The following is a 20,701-nucleotide window of genomic DNA, read 5'->3' on the forward strand; positions in this document are numbered from 1 at the left end:
GTATGGCAGGGCGCGGTTGCACTGTCTACTTCTTGCATCCCCTTTTGGATGCGCTCCGTACCGGGTTCTTGCCTTTTGTGGTGTCGATCGGGTACTCGCTGGTGGGTACATTTTGTGTTCCGTGCTGTTTTTCCCATGCCATGGAGGCGGTGGGGTGGCGCACGGGTTTTAGGGTATCGCCGCCAATCATGCCTGGCGTGTGATACAATTTTTTGGTGAGTCTCAACCAATCGGTTGAGGTCTCGGGCATGTTGCAACCTCAGAGTTGTGTAGGATTTTGTGATCCGGAGAGTTGGGTGGGAGTCTTTTGTCGCACCAACTCGAAGGTGCGTGACAGTTTGTTATGGTTTTTTTTGTTACGTTTACGGAAGAGTTGGAAACAGCACAATGTTTCCAATTCAACCGCATGTCGGTTTGTTAGTAAACTGTCACGATTATTTTGGATTATGGATTTATAATTATTTTCGGATTGGAATTTTATTTGGAATGAAATTTCGTTTTAAGCCACTCTAGTTTATCGAGTAAACTAGCAGTAGGAATTGCATGATTTTAATTTCGCCCGGTCTAGTAGAGTTGTGTTTTAAGAATGCTGATCATCGGTCCTGGCGGTTGGTTTTGCGTTTTTCCAGCGCAACTGTGAAGTTGTGCTGGTAAAACCAAGGATATGGTTACTGGTTTGTTGGTTCATTTGGCAGTGGGGAATTTTCCGAATGGTTCGGATGCCGCACTGGTTTTAGTGTTGCGTGGGTTCGAAATAATATAAAATTCAAAATTTAAGGATGTTTTAGAGGGATGGGTTTTTTGGTATGGTTTTGTGAGGTTGTAAGTTTTGGCATTTCTTTTGGCAATATTTCGTAACCTGCGGCATCACAGGTTTACTTTTGTGTGTTTCTCCCATACTCGGTATGGTCGAGGTGTGTTCGTTTTTTTTCTTATTTTTTCATTTCTTTTGTGACACATTGTTAGTTTAGTCGCTGAGGACAGCGAGCGTTTTACCCTTGGTAAAACGCTACAGCAGGGAGAGGGGTATTGTGACATTGCACATTTTAGCTTAACAATTTAACAACGGCAGTTTTAAATTTGTCCCGAACGTAATTACTTTTTGCGCATAGCAAAGCCTTTATGTGATCTAGCAACTGGATCGATACTGGATGACAGTTCGATTATCCAATCAGAATCAGCTGTCAACAAAGGGTGTTGCCAGAATACAAATATGCACAATTTTCAGAATATTTAATTATTTAGAATTAACAATTTAAATGTAATTAATAAATCAGAAAATAGTCACTTTATTGTTGGAAAATTATATGGAATTTTGTGCACTAGGATTTTCAGTTGGTTGAAATTTATTTCTGCAGAGGACTGCTGAGGTGGTCATTTTAGATGTTATCCCCAAGCCTCTCAAGGTCGTTAGGGCTCCTGAGATAATTTCCTGCACTTGCTAGCTGTCTCCGGTCCTGTTCAGGCCTCCAGTGCCTGCTTTTATTTATCGAGTTTCATCTTCGATCCAAAAAGTGATCAGATTGATGGAGTGCTGGCGGTCAATCCTTGTGTAGCCTAAGGGCATTCTGGAGGAATATTTTCCCACCATGAATTGTAAGTAGAATATTATGGGTGTATCAGGTTGATCACATTAATCAATAATGCCTCAGTTTAATTTGACCACGTGTGTCTATTTCCAGTCTTCTGGTGGACTATGTGGAGGGAAGGGTCGTCAGAGCTGAGAAAATGAGCTCTCTCAAGTTCCAGCTGGTAAGGAAATCAGAATAGTAATTGTCCACATTTAATAGGTTAGACCACATTCACTTTTCTAATGATGTCTTGTTTTCCTTTTCAGCTGACTGGGAATTAAAACTATATTTACAATTACAATTACAACTAAATCTGTGTTTAGGCCTACTCCAGGTTATACTGGTTATACAGACATTCAAGTAATGTCTTCTTTATAAAGGGGGCCGGTCTGTCCGGCAACTCCAATTTTACCACAAGCGTCGAATGGTGCGATAGCTTGCTTCCGGGGTCGAGCCTATCCAGGCGAAGAAGATGCTCTCAACTTGCTGATGCGTCGGTTGCGGTGGTGCTTTATTGTGTCACAGCGCCTGGGGCGACCAGCTTCAGCTCGCAGAAGGAGGGCTTACACATTGTATTAGCGGTAACTTCTGGCTTGAAGGTTGGTGTCATTTTCTTTCTTCCTGGAAGGCAAGATTACTTAGTTTAGTTAAGAAGAATTCCTATTATCTATGTTGGCACTGATAACTAGGGACTAACAGAACTTAGGAACGCTTGTAAATCATTTAGAATTGAACTATTGCACGGCCCAGCTCTACCGTCTGGCAATACATATTAAGGTGCTAGCTTAAGCTTAGAATAATGATTTACTGGCTAAAACTTGCTTTGTGTCCGTTAGACAATAAAATAGTGTGTCACAATCTAACCGTTTTCTTTCCACCCAATTAGAGACCTGAAATCTTGAGGAAATCGTAGTGCACCTTATTAAGTACTTTTTTTGCTTCTTTTTCGTGGCGGACGATCCGCCAAAGTTTTAAGACTCATTTTGTGTAAATTTATTGTCTGGTGCTTTCCCATACTTTCCCCCTTGCCGGGCTGGGAAAAGTCAACCATGACAATGTTGAAGTACTTTTGAGTGTCTTAGGTGCTACAAATCGTAAGATATTTACATTTTTAACTTTCTCAAAACGTGTGGACTGAGTGAGCACTTACAAAAATTTATTATAAAAAAACCTGACACGTTAGTGGTTCGTTTTGTATTTTACAAATTCCCATTTCACTTTTACTAAACTATACACATATAATAGCGGTCTAAATCTTATGTTTTTCATCAAAATTCGGCTTTTCAAAAGTGTGAGGATTGAGTGAGCATAAGAAACTATTTGTAAAAAATTAAATACGTCACTAGGTGATCTAATATTTATAGAGGTAGGTTGGCCTATTTTTTACTAAATGTTAGTATATAAATATTATATGTTAAATGAATATATTCACTGTTTTCGTTGGTAGTTTGTGAGAACTGAGTGAGCACATGTTAATGGCTGTATCTTTTGATTTATCTTTTTACAAATTCAGAGATTCGTTTTACAATTGTTTTAGAACTTTTACTAAATGATCAGCATATTTTTTTTTATTTTCGGAAGGTGCTCACTCAATCCACACACACACACGTTTTTTAACCGTCGCCTCATATCTCTCAAGAAGGACGGTTATCAAGTCGTCTGTATGTTTTTTTATTTTTTTATTTTTTATGTTTGTTCCTCGATATCTCCGTCGTTACTGGACCGATTTTGAATTTTTTTTTATTGAATGTATATGCATACAGATTCGTCCCATTTTTCTCAGAACCCAGTTCTGATGATGGGATCCTGGGGAATCGAGGGAACTCCTCGAATCTGAAAGGCATACATGTGGTGATTTTTGTATTTTTAAAGGAACAGCATGCATTTAGGTACGGAACAGTGACATTTGGTGCAGTGGAACTGCTGATGATGGCCAGAACGGAACTCTTCAAATCTGAACGGTACGCTTATAGTGACTTTGGTATTTTTATAAGAACAGCATGTACTTTCGTCCAGAACAGTGACATTTGGTGCAGTGGAATTGCTGATGATGGTCAGAACCGAACTACTCAAATCTGAACGGCACGCTTATAGTGACTTTGGTATTTTTATAAGAACAGCATGCACTTACGTCCAGAACAGTGACCTTTGGTGCAGTGGAACTGCTGATGATAGTCAGAACCGAACTCCTCAAATCTGAACGGCACACTCATAGTGACTTTGGTATTTTTGCAAGAATAGTATGCATTTAAGTACAGAACAGTGACATTTATTTAGTTATGTTTGTTAAGCATATTGAGTTTTCAAGTCAAAGTTTGTCAAGCTTCGATTTCTTATAATATAATCGGATTCATGAGGAATTGAGGAAACTCAAACCTTAACGTTATACGTATATTCATTTGTGTTGCCATCTAATAATTAAAGCATTAAAAGCAGTTTAAAAAAATACTTACACATTTCTACATAATCCAACATTCGCAAGTAGATTTCACCAGAACCCGAAAGGCGACGGTTTTTTTTCTTAAAAATTATTTAATATTTATTTTGTTTCGGATATCTTTCCATCACAGCTACAGTATCCGGGATGAAAAGTTATTTAGGTATGACTCGACACTCAAGAGGTCTAAAATGATTAGGTTTGTACCTAATCAAAATCGTCATGATCACAAATTGTATACTGGAGTAGATTACGCTCTAATCCAGGCTCCAAGCAATAAGCTTGCTTGCTGACCGTACAGCTTAAGACGAGAGCCCTTTATTGCACAAGTCTGTTCATCTCTGTTTGACTTGCTTCTATCTGTAGTTGCAGTCGACTTAAGGTGGTAGTTTATGGAAGTTCATCCATTATAAAATGACAGGTTCTGATAAACTCTGGATACAACGAACCGAGCGGGACAGTCTCTTCGAAATGTGAAAATGCAATATAATAATATGTTAGTAGTAATTAATTTTTTCCTTATATTGGGTTGGTAAGAAAGTAATGAGCGATCGATTGAATTCCACATAAAATTTTTGAGAGAGTTCTAGAATCTTCTATGGTCGAAAGTATATAAAAGGCGAGTCGCACAGTTTCTCGTCAGTCATTCACTAGCTGTCGCCGAGCTAATATAAGGAAGAAAATGGACGAATTAAAAGTGCATGTAAGGCATTGCTTACTATATGAATTTCAGTCTGGCCATTCAGCCGCCGAAGCAGTTCGTAATATATGTCAGCGTGTTGCTCCTGAAGTTGTGTCTGAGGCCACGGCGAAACGATGGTTCCAGCGGTTTCGTAGTGGCGACTTTTCATTATCAGATCAACCTAAGTCTGGTCGACCGGTGAAGATTGATGTAGCCAAATTAAAAACCTTAATTGAAGGAGATCCGAGGCTAACGAGTCGTACTCTTGCTACCGAGTTAGGCTGCTCTCATGTCACCATAGAAACACATTTACACGAGTTGGGAAAAAACTACAAATACAGTGTTTGGATACCGCACGAACTTGATAGAGATCAACTAAACCGCCGTGCCGATATCTGCATACAACTTCTGTCTTTTCGCCGCACATTCAACTGGTTGGACCATCTTATCACTGGAGATGAAAAATGGGTCTTATATATAAATCACACACGCAAACGTCAGTGGCTAGCTCCAAACGAAAAAGGAATACAGGCACCAAAAACAGAGCCTCACCCGAAAAAAGTTATGCTGTCCGTTTGGTGGGATATTCATGGTATTATTCACTGGGAACTCCTACCAAGTGGAGTGACTGTTACCGCATCAGTATACTGTAATCAGCTTGAAAATTTAAACCAAAAAATCTGTCAGGATCGTCCACAGCATGCTAAAGTTTTTTTCTTACACGACAATGCTCGCCCACATATTGCAAAAGTGACTCGGCTAAAGCTATTGGAGCTAGGTTGGAAAGTGATACCTCATCCACCGTACTCTCCAGACTTGGCACCTACGGATTACGCATTGTTCAGATCGCTAAGCAATGCCTTGAATGAAAAAAAGTTCGATGATCAAGCCCATCTACGACAGTACATAGCTGAGTTTTTTGAATCTAAACCTAAGAACTTCTTCGCCGATGCTATTCATTCTTTACCAGAACGATGGAGACAAGTAGTAGATAACGAAGGCCGTTATATTTTTGATAAATGATTAAAATAAAATTAAATAAAAATTACAATATTGGTTATGATTCGCTCATTACTTTCTTACCAACCCAATATTAGGCCGAAATGATGATGAGTGTCATATAGGCAAAAGAATGTTGGAGATGAATGTTGATGGATGGAGAGGGAGGGGTAAACCCAAACAAAGATGGATGGATGGTGTGAAAGAGGACATGAGAAAGAAAGATGTGAGTGTTGAGATGACGAAAGATAGGGGAGAATGGAAGAGGAAGACATGTTGTACCGACCCCACATAACGTGGGATAAGGGTAGGAGGAAGAAGAGATTAGGCCGAAATTAATGTGAGCTAAGTTTACCTAACTTTGCTTCATGTACACATGGTCACAATTTTTTATGCATATTTAGCGAGTTGGTCACAATCATAGCAGCAAGCGCGGATCCAGCTTCGCCCCCAGGGGAAGGGGGGTCACGTGGTCTATTTGTATGGCAAACCTAGGCTCCGGGGGGGGGGGGTGTCATGGGGGTCATGACCCCCTGGATCCGCGCATGCATAGCAGTCAACATATTTTAGAAAATGCTGATACTTAGGTATACAGAATTCTTGGCGCGATCAAGGCTTATTCTTGGCCGATGATTTCGAATCAAGTAAATAAGTAGATTTTGGGATGTTTATGATGGTAAATAAATAAGAAAATCAAATTAATTTGCCCACTTCAAAAGTCAACTGGAAATAATTGCGACGTTAATTACTTCAACGTGTCACATGATTTAGTTTGCGGCGTCACCTATCGCTGAGGAGATAAACTAATTACTGCCACTCGCCGCGCCGCAAAGTTTGCGCGTGACAGTCCAATATTAATTTTACTACTCACTGTCAGTTTACAGTGAGAGTGACAAGTTAGAAACTGTAAGCACCTACCTACCTACTATAATGATTTAAAGGCGTTAATCACAGTTAGCTCAGCACATCCCAAATAATAGTAAATTAGATAGTATGTATTGTATAGCAAACATAATATTTGGAGAGCGGATTTCAGGTAGCGATTTAAATATTAATATGGATGGATATTGGATATGGCTGCATAATTTATTATTTTTTCTACACGTAAAAAAACTATCGGAACATAAAAGTAAAACTCTTTTTGGATGCTTTTGTAAATATCGTCCAAAAATTATGATGATAATAAATAAAAAAATGTTTGTTATTATTTTAAATATTTTATTGATTTAAGTTCTTCTTCTTTAATATTTCTTCTGCGCATTGCACAGTAAAAACTTCTATTACGACTCAAAGAATAGAAAAACTAAAATAATTCGCTTCCTGTATACAAACTTTTTTATTACCAATAAAACACTTTTCTTTAACACTACTTAGTGTGTTGCAAAAATAACATTGATTTAATCTAATTATTCAGCGAAGTTTGCGGTGTAAGATGTAATAATACATATTTTATGTTTATGTATATTGCTAATTAAAAGTCTGAGACAAACATTACAGTTACTGCAGCGAATGTACTTAGCAATTCGTTCACAAGTTGTTGCCTGAGGATCCAAAGTCAGGATTTTCAATTATTGCATGAAGGAATATTAAGGTACGTACCTACTGTACCGAGTCTTCAAGTAAATTCATGCAGAAATAAATTGTATTGTCAAGGTGCGGAGCCATTTAACAAAAATATTTTTTTTTGACGTTTGCGAGGTATGCTTATTTTGACAGACATATACCTTGACTTGACCTAAACTAACCCTACTCAGTTATATATACGTTATTATCAGCTTAGACGATAATCAACAAAATTTCGATTTAATTTGGTGATGCTTGGTGAAAGCGTATCCTGCAGCAGTTGAGAGCAGCACTTTATGAAGCTCATATGGAAATGGAAAAATATGTATTCTAAAAAATGCAAAAATATTACAAATAAGATTTGTATACCTATGTTAGCCACCGCGTCGTATCTCGATTTCTCGAAGCGCTGCTAGGTCGCAGCAGTGTAGCTGAATTTAGTTTTAGGTATATAAGATGCAATCTTTCTCTCAAAGTGAAGCCTCGAGCGTGAATGATGTTATTAAATCTTTCGTTAGTACGACTTTATTCTGTTGTAATTTAAATGCATATCATATTGTACCTATTTTGAATTCTAAGTGCTTAAAATGTTTTATGAGCAGGTAGGTATTTAGTAAATACCTAAATACTATTAACTTATGCTTATGTTATAATATAATGTAGGTACCTCTATTATGTAATTGTTTAATTCATACATTAACAATGGTACATCAAAACACAGTACGAGTACCTAAATATTTTCTCTAATCATGAACCGTATGGTATTTATTGAAATAGTTAAATTAAGGCAGATATTTTTTATGAATTAAAGATCTATGAATTAAATAAATGTTTTAGATAGGTACCTATCAGACACTGACAGTTGGTGAAAATTTCTGCTAGGCAACACCGAGCAACAAGAAACCTACCTAAACATTAGGTACTTTACTAGTAATCAATTTTAGGCAAGCCGGTGGGAATCGGCTTGTATGGACCAGCCGCTGCTGGTACCTATGATAAAGTCTATATTTACAAAATAAAATCATGAAGTTATTGCCCTTTAATGCTACATATTTTTCAATTTTTACTTCTAACGCCGTGTCTTGCGTGGGCGACGGTCGCGCGACCGTCGCCGTCGCGTCTCATACTTCCATAACGATAAGGTTTGATTTCGTATGGGTCGCATCGCCGTCGCGCGACCATCGCGCGACCGTCGCCCACGCAAGCCACGGCGTAACCTAAAGTAATCAAATTATAATGGAATGAAAAAGTAAGCAATTATGTTATTTTATTTCCACGAAAAATGTCAAACAACGACCTCTATTATGCACAGCCCGATATTCACTTGGTCGTTTTTTCTGTTAATAGCTTTTTGGTTTATGAGTGGAATAATCTACGTTGTTATTAAAGTAAATTACTTTCCTTTGAGATAATTTCAAGAGAAACCTTGGTAAAATAATGTTACCCGAGAGAATGGAGATCAAACATCGCGATGCGGATAAATTAGCTATCAACTGTGTCACTGTCAGTGGTGAATTATAACGCTTTCGGGTCAAGACTGTTTACCGTCTCCGTGTCCAGGAGAAACCATTGTGGATGGTTACCTATCAAAAAGTCGAAAATTGTAATGTCGATTATTAGTAGCCCGAAAACGCTTCCCATTTTATTAATTGGCCTACGTTTTGTTTGCCCGAAAGTACTTTTCCCCTATTATTATTTTCCCGATTCTTATTTCGCTGTAATTTTGTTTCGCTTATGATTCGAATCAACACTTATTAAAATTCATAAGAATCATTTGACAACTACTTTTTGTCGCGTAAAGTTTTTATTCCGAAATATTATTTAACCGCTATATCAAAAGTTCGAAATTCGAATTAACACTTATTAAAATTCCTAAGTATCATTTGACATCAATTTTATGGCATATACTTTTATAATTCGAATTATTATTAAGCCGCTACTTATCAAAAGTTCAATAAATCCTTAATTTTCTAACAAAAGTTTGTTCCCGACCCTCACGGTCGCAGTTCTTACTTGACCTATGAGTCCTTGCCATAACAGTTTGTGGCAAAGGTTTGTTTCTGTAGCGTCGCAGTTCTAACCTAACCTAACCCACTTTCTTACAAATGTTTGTTTCTGTGAGGGTCGCAGTTCTAACCTAACCTAACCCACTTTTCTAGCACAAGTTTGTTTCTGTAAGGTCGCAGTTCTAACCTAACCTAACCCACTTTTCTTGCAAATGTTTGTTTCCGTGAGGCTCGCAGTTCTAACCTAACCTAACCCACTTTTCTAGCACAAGTTTATGTCTGAATGGTCGCATTTCTAACCTAGCCTAACCCACTTTTCTTGCTAATGTTTGTTTTTGTGAGGGTCGCAGTTCTAACCTAACCTAACCCACTTCTCTAGCACATGTTTGTTTCTGTATGGTCGCAGTTCTAACCTAACCCACTTTTCTTAGTAAGTTTGTTTCCGTGAGGGTCGCATTTTTAACCTAACCTATTTTTTTTGTAATGTTTCTATAAAATAATATAATATTAGGGAAAATGACATTTCGATGTCGCGTAGCATCGAATTTATGAAAAGGTGGTTAACGAAATGGTTGTCAAATGATAAGATTGGCAACCGTTCTTCTGGTTATTGAGTTTCTATTAAATGATATGATATTAGGGAAAATGACATTTCGATGTCACGTAGCATCGGATTTATGAAAAGGTGGTTAACAAATTGGTTGTCAAATGGTAAAGTTGGCAACCGTTCTTCTGGTTATAGAGTTTCGGGAAAACGATAATGTGGCACAGCAAACTAGCGACATTTTGAAAATATGGTAAACAATGTATTATAAAAATTCTGTCAACCGTTTTCGGACAAGTGATAATCGGACAATGGATTTTCGAAATATCGATAGGTTACCATTGTGGATACGGTCTACCAGACAACGGAATAATTGCTATCGTATAAGGTAGGACCAAAAAAGTACCTGTACGCTAGCACTAGACATAGACATAGACATTCTTTATTGGTAATGAAAATTACAGGTCATAACTTTTTCCATATTAGATTATTGCACATATGTAATTACATCTATACACATTATCTACATTTTATACATTTGTTCGATAACTATACATTTTTATTTTTATATAGCCTGCGATTCTTTACATATAACATTATTATTTATTATCATTAATATTTGATTATTATTAAATTGGATTATTCATATACATTGTTAGTATTATCTTTATATTCAATGAATTCTTTATGACTGTAGAAACATTTTTCTATGAACCATTTTTTTAACTTGTGCCTAAAACTTGGGAAACTAATAGCCTCTATTATAAACTTTGGCAATTTGTTGTACACAATAGGTGCCGTAATGTGTAACGACTTTCCGGCCTTTTTGAGAGTGTGAGGGATCGTCTTTATTTTGTATGCGTTTCGAGTGACCCGGGCATTTCCTTCTCCTCGTTTTCCATACACTTCTAGATTCTCCCTCGCATAGACTGCGGCCTGAAAAATTAGTAGTGATGGTAATGTTAATATACCTAGTTTTATGAAGTAGGGCTTGGCGCTGTCGTCTTGCTTAACGCGGGCCAAAGTGCGCACAGAGGACTCGTAAGTGCGATGCCGCTTGTTGAATATAAACTGTGAATTTTTAGAAAAAAAACCGCCGCTTCTGGGGTTCTGGTGAAACTTGCAATTGTTGGATTATGTAGAAATATGTATTTTTTTTAAACTGCTTGTAATTTAAATCTTTGATTGATTGATGGAAACATAAATAAACGTATACCGTTAAGGTTTGAGCCTCAAAGGAAGGAAAAAAGAAAAAGAAGTTTCCTCAATTCCTCGTGAATCCGATATCCGATTATAAGAAATCGAGCTTGACAAAATTTGACATGAAAACTCAATATGCTTAACAAACATAACAAAGAGAAAAAAATCTCCTAACAAATAAATGTCATTGTTCTGAGCGAAAATCCATACTGTTCTTATAAAAATACCAAAGTCACTATAAGTGTGCCGTTCAGATTTGAGGAGTTCCGTTCTGTAAGTGATCAGCAGTTCCACTGTACCAAATGCCACTGGTCCGTACGTAAATGATAATTCTGGTAAAAATGGGACCAATCTGTATGCATATACCTACATTCAATAAAAATAAAAAATCAGTCCAGTAACGACAGAGATATCGTGGAACAAACATTAAAAAAAACAGACGAATTGAGAACCACCTTCCTTGAGATTTGGGGCGGCGGTTAACAATATAAATATATCTACATTAGTTTTAAAAAAGGAACAAGAATGATTTAATTAATGTACTTAAAATTAGACCTCTTATATAACATGCAAAACCTACACCAAAATGGGCTGGTTTTCTGAGTCGTACAGTTTTGTAGTGGAAACTTAAAAATGTATTCCATTTGAAGCCTTAATGTTTTTAAGGACATTTGTAACACCAAAAAAAAACTACTTACTTTTTGTACCTATGACATATTTGGGCACCTACTACTTTGCAGAAATTAACATAACACCATAATGTAATACAAGGTGCACTAGGGCAATTCCGAAGGTCGTCTAATTTCGAAAGTCGCACAAAAATCACCATTATTTCCATCATATCAAGATTCCCATTTCGGAATTACCAGAGCATTTTTGTCATTCGGAATTACCCTAAAGCACCTTATTTATATACATTCCACTACAAAGAGATGTATCCACTTTTTCACATTGTTACAAAGCAATAAGGTGAAAAAGTGGATACATCTCTTTGTAGTCGACTGTATCATTAATATTTGATTATTATTAAATTGGATTATTCATATACATTGTTAGTATTATCTTTATATTCAATGAATTCTTTATGACTGTAGAAACATTTTTCTATGAACCATTTTTTTAACTTGTGCCTAAAACTTGGGAAACTAATAGCCTCTATTATAAACTTTGGCAATTTGTTGTACACAATAGGTGCCGTAATGTGTAACGACTTTCCGGCCTTTTTGAGAGTGTGAGGGATCGTCTTTATTTTGTATGCGTTTCGAGTGACCCGGGCATTTCCTTCTCCTCGTTTTCCATACACTTCTAGATTCTCCCTCGCATAGACTGCGGCCTGAAAAATTAGTAGTGATGGTAATGTTAATATACCTAGTTTTATGAAGTAGGGCTTGGCGCTGTCGTCTTGCTTAACGCGGGCCAAAGTGCGCACAGAGGACTCGTAAGTGCGATGCCGCTTGTTGAATATAAACTGTGAATTTTTAGAAAAAAAACCGCCGCTTCTGGGGTTCTGGTGAAACTTGCAATTGTTGGATTATGTAGAAATATGTATTTTTTTTAAACTGCTTGTAATTTAAATCTTTGATTGATTGATGGAAACATAAATAAACGTATACCGTTAAGGTTTGAGCCTCAAAGGAAGGAAAAAAAAGAAAAAGAAGTTTCCTCAATTCCTCGTGAATCCGATATCCGATTATAAGAAATCGAGCTTGACAAAATTTGACATGAAAACTCAATATGCTTAACAAACATAACAAAGAGAAAAAAATCTCCTAACAAATAAATGTCATTGTTCTGAGCGAAAATCCATACTGTTCTTATAAAAATACCAAAGTCACTATAAGTGTGCCGTTCAGATTTGAGGAGTTCCGTTCTGTAAGTGATCAGCAGTTCCACTGTACCAAATGCCACTGGTCCGTACGTAAATGATAATTCTGATAAAAATGGGACCAATCTGTATGCATATACCTACATTCAATAAAAATAAAAAATCAGTCCAGTAACGACAGAGATATCGTGGAACAAACATTAAAAAAAACAAACGAATTGAGAACCACCTTCCTTGAGATTTGGGGCGGCGGTTAACAATATAAATATATCTACATTAGTTTTAAAAAAGGAACAAGAATGGTTTAATTAATGTACTTAAAATTAGACCTCTTATATAACATGCAAAACCTACACCAAAATGGGCTGGTTTTCTGAGTCGTACAGTTTTGTAGTGGAAACTTAAAAATGTATTCCATTTGAAGCCTTAATGTTTTTAAGGACATTTGTAACACCAAAAAAAACTACTTACTTATTGTACCTATGACATATTTGGGCACCTACTACTTTGCAGAAATTAACATAACACCATAATGTAATACAAGGTGCACTAGGGCAATTCCGAAGGTCGTCTAATTTCGAAAGTCGCACAAAAATCACCATTATTTCCATCATATCAAGATTCCCATTTCGGAATTACCAGAGCATTTTTGTCATTCGGAATTACCCTAAAGCACCTTATTTATATACATTCCACTATAAAGAGATGTATCCACTTTTTCACATTGTTACAAAGCAATAAGGTGAAAAAGTGGATACATGTCTTTGTAGTCGACTGTACTGTAAATTACACATTTGCGACGCATCTTTTTGCTGTCAGGATGCGGCGGATCCGCGTCGGCGGATCGGCGGCTCTAACAACTTACCTACCCTACATTCTAGTGTTCTGTTGTGGGAGAAATCCAGAGGAAAACGAGGCAAATATAATTGAATCGTAAAATATGTGGATTACGTTGTGTAGTGGCGGGTGAATGTCTGCAGGTACTCGCGGCGGTTGCGAGTGCGGCTGCTTTATGACTCACGGTGGAGGGTTGTGAAAATGCAATCTGGGCATTTTCGCGAGAAAAGATTCATAAAGGTAAATTTAATATTTATTGTACTCAGAATCGTGTCATACTTTCTAGCGGTGACATGGTATCGTATGGAATCCAAAGCTACATCAAAAAAATGTACGAAAATTGTACTAAATTGTACGCTAATTAAAAAAAATAGTACTACACGCATTTACAAGAAAACAATGATCAATCAGAGCATACTTTCTGGCGGGCGCTCTCTATTTCACTATGTAACAGTCCAGTTTTCAGCTTTTTAGGGTTCCGTAGTCAACTAGGAACCCTTATAGTTTCGCCATGTCTGTCTGTCCGTCCGTCCGTCCGTCCGTCCTTCCGTCCGTCCGTCCGTCCGTCCGTCCGTCCGTCCGTCCGCGGATAATCTCAGTAACCGTTAGCACTAGAAAGCTGAAATTTGGTACCAATATGTATATCAATCTCGCAAACAAAGTGCAAAAATAAAAAATGGAAAAAAATGTTTTATTAGGGTACCCCCTACATGTAAAGTGGGGCTGATATTTTTTTCATTCCAACCACAACGTGTGATATATTGTTGGATAGGTATTTAAAAATGAATAAGGGTTTACTAAGATCGTTTTTTGATAATATTTATATTTTCGGAAATAATCGCTCCTAAAGGAAAAAAAGTGCGTCCCCCCCCCTCTAACTTTTGAACCATATGTTTAAAAAATATGAAAAAAATCACAAAAGTAGAACTTTATAAAGACTTTCTAGGAAAATTGTTTTGAACTTGATAGGTTCAGTAGTTTTTGAGAAAAATACGGAAAACTACGGAACCCTACACTGAGCGTGGCCCGACACGCTCTTGGCCGGTTTTTTTATGAATCAGAAAAAATGTACGAGAATTGTACTAAGCTGTCCGATACTTAAAAAAAAAATAAGTACGCATATTTACAAGAAAACAATGATTTATATGTCACCGCTAGGAAGCAGACTTTCTGGCGGGCGCTATCTATTTCAATGTGTAACAGTCCAGTTTTCAGCTTTTTTATGAATCAGGAAAAATGTACGAGAATTGTACGAAGCTGTCCAATACTTAAAATAAAATAACTACGCGTATTTACAAGAAAACAATGATTTATATGTCACCGCTAGGAAGCAAACTTTCTGGCGGGCGCTATCTATTTCACTATGTAACAGTCCAGTTTTCAGCTTTTTTATGAATTAGAAAAAATGTACGAGAATTGCACTAAGCGGTCCGATACTTAAAAAAAAATAACTACGCGTATTCACAAGAAAACAATGATTTATAATATGTCATTGCTAGGAAGCATACTTTCTGGCGGGCGCTATCTATTTCACTGTGTAACAGTCCAGTTTTCAACTTTCTTGTAAATCAGAAAATATGGACGAGAGTTGTTCTAAATTAAACGACAATTTTAGAAAATGTTCATCACATATTTACAAGAAATTTCACCACGTCAACTGGTACGGTGAGCTACATAAGGTAGGTAAATATACCTGTATTCAATTTTGACCTGCATTCTTCCCAAGTAATGTTTCGATATGTATAGATATTTATAGACGAGACTGTAAAGGCCCATTTGAGTCTTCGAAAACAGATAGCAAAATTGCGTTTTATCCACAAGAGTGCAAAGTAATTTCATACAAAATTTTAACTTGATGTCTGCTGGCTGATAGAATTTACCTGTGTATAAATGATGATTTTGAATCATAAATTATAAATAAATTGATGGATTTCATTTAGGCCGCCTTTACACATGTAAGTTACTTACGTAAATCTTTGGTAAGCGACTGATGGTTCCATTTACACCTATGAAAAACTTATCGTAAGTTTCGCTTACGGAAGTTTTGTGGTTTTCAACTTACTAAAAGTCTACATTGTTCCAAGCAAGCAAAGTTGAAATGAAAAAAAAAACGACCGCCTTGTTCGTAAGGCCAAAACTTATCAATTTTAGAACAAATTAAATTATTCTCATTTGAAAATATTTTAATATGTATTTTTTTAAGTAGTAACACTACTATTATACTATAAACATTAAATAAATGTCATATACAACTTGGTCACTTTTTCTTTGTATATGACATTTATTTAATACTTATCAATTTATTTCGATAAACTGTGAGTCGCTTCCGTAAGCAAACTCGTACTCATCTCACTTAAAAGTTTTCAGCTTACGAAAGTACCAAGTCAAAACTTACCGTAAGCTGCATATACAAAAACCACCATTTGAAAGTTTTACATAAGTCGCTTACGTAAGCGGTAAAACTCACAGGTGTAAGGGCGGCGTGCTACCCACCAAAAACATACTTGTTAAAAAGGGGGCCAAGTTCATATCGGCTAATTGGGTATGTAAAGTTTTCCTGATAGAATACTTTATAACGATCTTGGAAATGTGGCTTGTTTGTTTTTATTTCTTATTATTTATTAATTATCTTTTTTTAAGTGACCGAAATGACGTTTGTGAAATTTAATGGCGGATGAACTATGAAGTGACAATGCATTTGCGCGTTCTGAATGTATGAAATTCCCAAGAAATTACCACATACAGTTCTCCGTTTCAGAATACTTCTAAATTTGACCTTGGCAGGTTTTCATGCTGTACGTAATTATTTAAAAGATTAAATGAATCTATTTATACAAATAATTAAATTAACCTGCCAAGTTCAAATTTAGAAGTATTCTGGAATGAAGGACTGTGTCAACTGTGTGTAGTAGCGCTGGCGAGTCTTGAGAATGGAATAGGAACTGAGCTACAGGGGGTCAAAAGTGGGTCGAAACAGTTCGTGTAAATAGTGCATGGCATGTGCGCCGCCTGTTGCTGGAACTTGGCCTGCGCACTACCATGCGTGTGTTTTTGTTGCATAGTAACATAGAAGTAACAATTTATTAGAACAAACATGTAATTATTTCTACGCATGTCAGGGGCACCATTGACCTATTTCATAATGGTTATATATATAATTATCTTCGTCAAGTTAAAATTTGTATGAAATTACTTTGCACTCTTGTGGATAAAACGCAATTTTGCTATCTGTTTTCGAAGACTCAAATGGGCATTTACAGTCTCGTCTATAAATATCTATACATATCGAAACTTATTACTTGGGAAGAATGCAGGTCAAAATTGAATACAGGTATATTTACCTACCTTATGTAGCTCACCGTACCAGTTGGCGTGGTGAAATTTCTTGTTAATATGTGATGAACATTTTCTAAGATTGTCATGTAATTTAGAACAATTCTCGTACATATTTTCTGATTTACAAGAAAGTTGAAAACTGGGCTGTTACATAGTGAAATAGATAGCGCCCGCCAGAAAGTTTGCTTCCTAGCGGTGACATATAAATCATTGTTTTCATGTAAATACGCGTAGTTATTTTTTTTTAAGTATCGGACAGCTTAGTACAATTCTCGTACATTTTTTCTGATTCATAAAAAAGCTGAAAACTGGACTGTTACACAGTGAAATAGATAGCGCCCGCCAGAAAGTTTGCTTCCTAGCGGTGACATATAAATCATTGTTTTCTTGTAAATACGCGTAGTTATTTTTATTTTAAGTATCGGACAGCTTAGTACAATTCTCGTACATTTTTTCTGATTCATAAAAAAGCTGAAAACTGGACTGTTACATATTGAAATAGATAGCGCCCGCCAGAAAGTATGCTCTCTGGCGGTGACATATTGATCATTGTTTTCTTGTAAATGCGTGTAGTACTTTTTTTTTTAATTAGCGTACAATTTAGTACAATTTCCGTACATTTTTTTGATGTCGCTTTGGATTCCATACGATATCATGTCACCGCTAGAAAGTATGACACTCAGAATCACGAGCCCTTCTGATCCTGCTAGGTAAAAAAAGCGTCCCAATTTTTGGGGTTTTTTTTACTTCGTTACCATTTTTCAAACACTTTGTAGTAAGTATGTATAGCGGTTAGAAAGTGGAAAGGCTGCCAAATAACATTTTGGGTTCCTTTTTTTGTCTTAGTTCAAAAGGGCTCGTGATTTTGAGTAGGAAAAACACAAAATTTACCTACCTTAGAAAAATATTTTTGGTAGGTACTGCTACGTTTAAAGGCGGGGAAGTAGTAAATTAAACAAAAGATCTCACTTCACAAATTTATTCCGCTTAAACCGTCGCAAGCATTCGAAACAATCGTCGAAGGGTCAAAGTCCGTTAACCGTCTGATTAATTCTACTCCCGGATTAAGAAAGCAGCTGTAGCCCACACGCTAGTACTTCCCTGGCTCCGCTATGTCGGTGAAGTGACGGAGTGCTGAAGAACGTCAGCCGTGACTGCCAGGGTCAGCACCAGGTCCTTGGAGTCAGCGTGATGGTGGTCTCATGGCCGGTGATCACCCGTACCATAGCACCCTGGAATTGTTTAACCCATTCATGGCCAAGGACTGTCGAGCGTACACATCACGCCGTGCCACCATACAAACCGTTTTTAGCTAAAACGCGTGACTCAGCTCATGGGTCTCTGGCCTGGCGCGAACGCAAAATAAATTGCCGCTTATGAATCCGGCCAGTTGAACAATCTTATGCAACATTTTTACGAACCAACTGTTTTCTGTTCATATTCAAAATAAATGTATTTACTAATTTGTTGCTATTTGTAAGAATTAACATTTTATAGTCTGACCAGAAATATATGATTGTCAAGAGGATGCTGTTATTCTCATATAATTAATTAATAATACGGTTCAGAAAAGTATTTGAAAAATATTTATAATGAAATTCCGCAACTTAGCGCGTGATTATGTATATTTCTAGTCATCCATAGCCAAGGTCACAAAAATCACAAAATACGAAATCACTGAAGAGCACTGCGTCGAGTATAAAGTCGCCAACGAATAAATCATGACTAAATAGAATTTCCCATATTACTCTAAAATACATCCTAATATTTAATTTCTTGAGTTTTTGTCAAAAATACCACGTGAAAGATGAGACGACCGCTTAATCCGCCGCCGCTCAGGTGCATTCTTTGTTTATTGGCCAAGTGTCACCGATAATCTTACATGTGGCCTGTCATGATCTTTGTTTTGGTAAACGTCATTATAATAGAAACAATAGAGCACTTAAAAACTGTTATAAACACCACGCAAATGTTTAGAAAAAAACTTGTCTTGTAAATATTTGTCACACACTTTTATGATAATACAATAATTACTATTTAGTTTGTGACTGTTTAAGCCGCCCTGTTTTTGTAATGAAACAAAAACTATAGCATGGTAATAAGTTTGGTTCTTAGAAATGTTGCTTGCTGCCATCCAAACAGTTATCCGTTGTAAAATGGTACAATTTGCAACGAATTTCGTCATGAAATAAGCTTTAAAACAATGCAATAAAGTTTATTTTTGCGTGCTATGAAAATATGTGTAGATTTTACAAGTAGCGCCAGGCCACGGTGACCCATACCTTGAGTCGGGTCTATAACTTCAGGCATATATATATTATTAATATTTTTGAAATGTGGATTCATCCATTTGCTTGGAACACGTATGTATCTCGAATTTCAGAATATTGACTATATTACACTTATAGTAAACCAAACTTGAATATTCTCGACCCCATTTCACTAAAAAAAAACATGTTTAGAATGTTTTTTTCATTATTACCTTATGAAAATGGTTGTTAGCTCAAACTATACTTACATTATTACGTTATATTACGTTTTGTTTATGTTTAAATCAGAATTTATTCAGGACTCACATGCGAGTCATCGGCCCTGCGGAACTGTTCCACCATGACTCATAGGCTGAGTTGCTGGCCCTGAATGGGTTAAATCCGTCTAAGTATAAATCCACGGAACGACCCCGCTGACTGTGACTGGCCTGAAGAAATAGAAGCGCAGAAGCGGAAGAGAAAGTACTGCGTGATATTTAGTGGTATGAATGCCTTGGTGATGTTATAATGTCACAGTCAGACGGAGCTTACACAATAAGCAGTCAATAGTTAAACACTGATTCGAAAATTACAATTCTAATGCTGTTCTAAATTATGGAAAATTACATTAACATTAGCATTATAAGGGTTTCAAGCGACAATAAGCCTTTAAGTACACTACACTAAAGCAATCTGAAAAATCAAACAAAGGAAAGTTCGTTACAACATAACGGAAAATAACCGTTAAGCACACATTCAAATTTAACTTGCTTCCTAACGACATTTAAAAAGTTCAACACTTACCCAATTGGGGATTTAAACACTACTCATTTACATTTGAAGATATTAAACGATACAGATATCTATTAAAATATTAATCATTTGTCGCCGGCCACACGATAGTCACTGCGCAAGGCAAGCGAGCGTGCGCCGGCGACTGATAGCTAAATCTGACTGACCGCTCGGCTGAGGCGCGTCTCCGCGCGGAGAGAGGGTCCGCGGGGGAAAGGGACGCAGCCAACCGGTATACGTTTGACAAGAAAGAGTTGTCAAAGTACAGCGCGATGCAGATAGCAACAGCCGTTACAAATAAACAGTAATAATGTACGATTATTTAGTACGTACATTTTTAAAATTTATATGATTATAATAAAATAAGCCATTTAATTAACGAATTATTTTTCAATAACAGGTAACCGAGGTTACGTAACGTAACTACGTTACAGTACTTAATTCTTCTCGTGAAAATGCCCTTCTCACAAAAAAATCACAAATTAAAAAGAAAACAACACGTTGGCTTGCTGTTAAAATCAATACACGTAAACAACAAGGGGGCTCTTTTAAACATAATCTTTAAGAAAAAAAAACCGCCGCTTTTGGGGTTCTGGTGAAAGGTACTTCCGAATGTTGGATTATGTAAAATTGTGTAGGTATTTTTTTAAACTGCTTTTA

The 20,701-nt window shown here is 36.7% G+C and overlaps 1 long non-coding RNA gene across 1 annotated transcript; it reads right to left on the reverse strand.

Moving 5' to 3' along the window:
- Window positions 1-17,963: 17,963 nt before the first annotated feature.
- LOC125237235 lies at window positions 17,964-20,462 on the reverse strand. Its single transcript, XR_007178308.1, has 2 exons — window positions 20,054-20,462; window positions 17,964-18,232 (listed from the first exon to the last, which is right to left on the reverse strand). It is a non-coding gene; the product is annotated as an uncharacterized LOC125237235 (long non-coding RNA).
- Window positions 20,463-20,701: the final 239 nt, after the last annotated feature.

The sequence above is a fragment of the Leguminivora glycinivorella genome, chromosome 2 (genome assembly GCF_023078275.1).
Source record: "Leguminivora glycinivorella isolate SPB_JAAS2020 chromosome 2, LegGlyc_1.1, whole genome shotgun sequence".
NCBI lineage: Eukaryota > Metazoa > Arthropoda > Insecta > Lepidoptera > Tortricidae > Leguminivora > Leguminivora glycinivorella.